The sequence below is a fragment of the Mus pahari genome, chromosome 2, assembly GCF_900095145.1.
Source record: "Mus pahari chromosome 2, PAHARI_EIJ_v1.1, whole genome shotgun sequence".
Classification (NCBI taxonomy): Eukaryota; Metazoa; Chordata; class Mammalia; order Rodentia; family Muridae; genus Mus; species Mus pahari.
The window spans coordinates 31689810-31695319 of record NC_034591.1 but is presented as its reverse complement, the minus strand read 5'-3'; the positions used below and the strand labels follow the sequence as shown (position 1 = coordinate 31695319).

General features: G+C 36.7%; 1 pseudogene across 1 annotated transcript; it reads left to right on the top strand.

Annotated features, from left to right (window-relative positions):
- Nucleotides 1–733: 733 nt before the first annotated feature.
- LOC110316729 lies at nt 734–2408 on the top strand (annotated as a pseudogene). Its single transcript, XR_002380284.2, has 2 exons — nt 734–760; nt 1472–2408. The product of XR_002380284.2 is annotated as a high mobility group protein B1-like (transcript).
- Nucleotides 2409–5510: the final 3102 nt, after the last annotated feature.

The following is a 5510-nucleotide window of genomic DNA, read 5'->3' as shown; positions in this document are numbered from 1 at the left end:
TAAAGAAAATATCTAATTGAAGAGAAAGAAAAGAAAGACCTTAAACTTAAAAAAAAGAACTGTAATAACAGAACACAAATGTCAGCAATTAAAATAATATACCTAAATAATAACCCACCTGAAAGCCTAAAAACCTATGGTGAAATAAGCTTTTCATGATTTGTTTAGAACCTCATTCACCAGGCATTTAAACCCAACTTACCTGTGTATTGGACTAGATATTAGAGCATATAATCCATCAAATGACCAGAAAGAGAAGTGTGACTAGTTTCTTCTAGTTACTTATTATCACATCCATTTTTTCAGAAAAAAAAAATGTGACTGGAACTATATGTAGGTAGGATTTTTAACTATAAACTAATGTCATGGCTAGTATAACGGTCAAATGACAAATATCCTTCAAAGTCCAATCTGTTTGATCACCTGGTCACCAGTTTGTGGAATCGCTTGGAGGGATTTGGGGATTTTTAGGAGTTGTGGGTAAAAGTATGTCACTTAAGGAAGGCTTTGAGAGCTTGGAGACTTATTCCATTCTCAAGATGCTCTCTGCTTTCTGAGGGCAGTTGAGACACAATCACCAAGTTTCCTGCTCTGGTTGTCTACTGCCGTTTTTCACCTTCATTGATGTACTCTCCCTTGAAAACATGATATTTTATTGCAACTACATTAATATAACTAATTCAGATGGTAAATGAAGGAATGAGGAAACATTAAATGCATTGAATGAAGGAAAATGTCGCATAGGCATGAAATATATCAGGTGACTAAGGATATTCCAAAATATAATCACATATATACACTTAAGGGTAATTAAACTTGATAAGTATTCTAAAAGAATTTCTGGAAAAAGAGCCATATCTACAATTGCATCCTGCAACATGTGATGGAAATGTATAAATCTGGATTTTAATTTTCATGACACATAAGAAGTTGCTCAAAATATATCTTGTGCTTAAATGCAAAATCTAAGCTGTGAGAATTCTTAACATAAGAATTTCGAATAGCCAAGAAACACTTAAAGTAATGTTCAACATCCTTAGTCATCAGAGATATGCAAATCAAAACAACCCCGAGATTCCACCTTATACCAATCAGAATAGCTAAGATCAAAACAACTGCAAGAGCAAATGCTGGTGAGAATATGAAGAAAGGGGAACACTCCTCCTTGGCTGATGGGTTTGTGAGCTGGTACAATCATTCTGGAAATGAATCTGGTGGTTCCTTAGAAAACTGGAAATGGTTCTACCTGAAAACCCAGCTATACCACTCCTGAGCACATACCCAAAAGAAGTTCCACCAAACCATAAGTATAAGTGCCCCACTAAGTTCATAGTATTCTTATATGGAATAGCAAGCAACTGGAAGTAGCTCAGGTATCTCTTGATTGAAAAATGAATACAGAAAATGTGGTTAAATAAACATACTAGAATATTATTCAGCTATTAAAATCGAAAACATTGACCCATTGCAGTTCACTGAGCTCCATAAAGACAGCATCAGGGCAAGCAAGAGCTGGACAGGCACTAGGCGACTGTGCTTCACAGAGAAAAATAAAAAAGGAGTTCCTAAGAAACTGAGAGGCAAAATGTCCTCATATGCATTCTTTGTGCAAACCTCCCCAAAGGAGCACAAGAAGAAGCACCCAGATGCTTCTGTCAACTTCTCAGAGTTCTCCAAGAAGTGCTCAGAGAGATGGAAGACATGTCTGCTAAAGAAAAGGGAAAATTGGAAGATCTGGCAAAGGCTGACAAGGCTTGTTATGAAAGAGAAATGAAAACCTACATCACCCCACAAAGGGGTGACCAAAAAGAAGTTCAAGGACCCCAATGCACCCAAGAGGCTTCCCTCGGCCTTCTTCTTGTTCTGCTCTGAGTACCACCCCAAAATCAAAGGTGTGCATCCTGGCTTATCCATTGGTGGTGTTGCAAAGAAACTAGGAGAGATGTGGAACAACACTGCAGCTGATGACAAGCAGCCCTATTAGAAGAAGGCTGCCGAGCTTAAGGAGAAGTACGAGAAGGATATTGCTGCCTACAGAGCTAAAGGAAATCCTGATGCAGTGAAAAGGGGGGTGGTCAAGGCTGAAAAGAGGAAGAAAAAGAAAGAATCGGAAGATGAGGATGATGAAGAGGATGAGGAAGATGTGGAAGAAGAGGTAGATGAAGATGAAGAAGAAGAAGAAGATGATGATAATGAATAAGTTGGTTCTAGTGCAGTATTTTTTTCTTGTCTATAAAGCATTTATCCCACCTGTACACAACTCACGCCTTTTAAAGAAAAAAATTGAAATGTAAGGCTGTGTAAGATTTGTTTTTAAACTGTACAGTGTCTATTTTTGTACAGTTAACACACTACAGAATGTGTCTTTAGACAGCCCTGTCCTGGTGGTATTTTCAATAGCCACTAACCTTGCCTGGTACAGTTTGAGGGTTTTAAATTGGCATGGAATTTTAAAGCAGGTTCTTGTTGGCGCACAGCACAAATTAGTTATATAGGGGGACAGTAGTTTTGTTTTTTTTTTTTTTTTTCTTTTGGTTTAATTTTGGGATTTTATTTTTTTCATCTTCAGTTGTCTCTGATGCAGCTTATATGAAGATAATTGTTATTCTGTTAACTGAATACCACTCTGTAATTGGAAAAAAAAGAAAAGAAAAGAAAAGAAAAAGAAAAGAAAGAAATGTGGCTGTTTTGTTGACATTCTGAAAGCTTCTAAGTAAATACAATTTTTTATATAAAAAAATGAAGACATCATGACTTTTGCATGCAAATGATATAACTAGAAACTATCATCCTCAGTGAAGTAACCCAGACCCAAAAGGACATGCATGGTATGTATACACTGAGAAGTAGATATTAGCCAAAAAGCACAGAATACCCGTGATACACCCTACAGATAGTAAGAAGTTAGGATGCTTCAATTCCATTTAGAAGAGGAAAAAAAAAAATGATCATGTGAGACAGATGAGGGAGGGACCTGAGTGTGAGTGTCGAGGGGCAATAGAAAAGGAGGGGGTCAGAATCGCATATGGGGAGATGACAAGAGAGAGATGTCCAGGGGGCTTAAAGAATGAATGGAAATATGGAGCTGCCTTGGGTGGAGGTGTGGGGGACCTCTAAAAAGTCTCAAAGACATGGAATATGAGAAGAAATGAGGACTAAGTGTTGGTGACCTTAGCTGAACTGCTCAACAGTGAGGAAATGGAACTTGAAGAGCCAACCTCCAGATTATAGACAGGGCCTCCAGTGGAGGGATGAGAACACCAACCTACCTTTGAATTTTTGATGCAGAATTGTTCCTATCTAAAAGAAATCCAGTAACACAAATGCAGCAGAAACTGAAGGAATGGCTGACCAGTGTGACCTGCCCAACATGGGATCCACCCCATGGGCAGGCACCAAACCCTGACACTATTACTGATGCAATGTTCTGCTTGAAGACAGGAGCTTAGCATGACTATCCTCTGAGAACTTCTTCCAGTAGATTTTGACAGATGCAAATACTTACAGCCAACCATTGGACAGCAGTTCTGGATCCCAATGGAAGAGTTAGGGGAAGGACTAAAGGAGATGAAGGGATTGGCAACCCCATAGGAAGACCAATATTTTCAACTAACCTGGACACTTATGATCTCCCAGAAACTAAGCTACCAACCAAAGATCATACATGGGCAGGTCTGAGGCTCTTGGCACATAATTAGCAGGGCACTGACTGCCTTGTCTGATCCCAGTGGATAGGTTTAATCCTGTACAGACTTGATGCCCCAAAGAAGAGGATTGCCAGGGACAGAGGGGAAACCTCTCAGAGGCCAAGTAGAAGGACAATGGGCTGAAAAACTCTGGGGGAGGGGGGTGACCAGAAGGGGGTAGTAATTAAATAAAATAATTAACTTTAAAAACAAGAAAATATACATGGAAAGATAAACTTAAGTATTTATAGCTTTGGCTTGTGAAATATCTTTTTAGCCTGTGTATCTAAAAGAAGTTGCCCTTCATATAAAACAACAAATCTAAAATATCTTTTGACTGTCAACTATGTTGCTGTTTTCCCTTACCCCTTCCTTCCTTCCTTTCTTCCTTCCTTTCATCGCTTCCTTTCTTGTCAACTAATGACACTGTCTAAGATCATTAGATCATATGTAAAAGCAAAGTAATTATAAATCCATACAATACACACATTCCTCAGAAGGAAAGAAATTTCTCTAATATCATAAATTTTTACTCTTAAATTATGATTTTTTAATGTATGTAGTAGGTCACTTATTTGCCATGAGACTCATGTAAATGGCAGAATACTATCTTAGATGTTTGTACTAACATTACAATGAGTTGGAATTATGGAGAGGCTCTTGTTTGTCTCAACACAGGCCAGCCTATGTGACCTACAATCTTCTTTTTCCATCTCAGCATAGGCACACTAAAATTACAGGTTTACACTACCAAATCTTGCTTTATTAGTGTTCTTGTGATCTGCAGTCATAGTATTCTACTTCTGTGGCAAACGCTTTCTTCACTAAGCCATTTTATTAAGATTGATTCTGATATATTACTGTAGGGAGAACACAAGCTATTTAGAGTTTAGATCTGAATTCCTTTTAATCAAAGAAATCTGGTATCTCTTTAAATTTTTCTTTTAAGATGCAGTGGATGCTTTTGGATCTTCTTACCTACTGGGAATTAGAAATTAAAGTGATCTAACTTGTAAACCTAGATATTCTACAGCAGGACTTTTTTTTTTAATGGATCCAAGGGTAAGCTTTGTGTTGAAAGAAAATAAAACACCTCTTTCTGTGCTGAAGTCAGTTTATGTAGAAAGAATGAGAACAAAGGCCACCTCTAAATTTGGAAATTGGAATATACAGAAAGTTCAAGAAGCTTTTCTTATTGAACTTGGAATACTAGAAAATTTTAAATGGAAAGATATTCATTTTACCAATAAGGTCAATGTTCTAAATTAGAGCATTACACATCATTAAATTAGCATTTATGAGATACGATTAATAATTCATCCCCAGCACATTTTCTTAAAATTCTTTAGAATCACTGTATTTATTCAGTGATGAACAAAATAATTTAAATTGCTAAGAATTCACAATAAGGGGGCCTATTACTCTCTTGATTAGGGAGGGGCAATACTATAATAAATTGCAGTCATCCTTTAAAAAAATAAAAGCTTCTCTGTAAAGATTTGAGAGACTTGGGAATATTTTTCCAGCCCTTCATCCACATCCTCTTTCCATAATAACCATCATTAACCTGTGTCTTATATTAAAACTATACAACAAAAAGCATGAGATAAAAATCCCTGTGTTCTATTTAAGATTTTGATATTTCATTCAATTTTTAAAATATACAGCAAAGTCCCTGGCAACAATCAATAAACATTTGATCTTGTATCAAAAGGTAAGTATAGTATTCTACCCTCATCAAGGAAACTTATCTTTACAACAGAGATCAGCATAAAAAACAATAACTAATGAAAATGTAACATCGTTGAATCTGGATCCAATTAA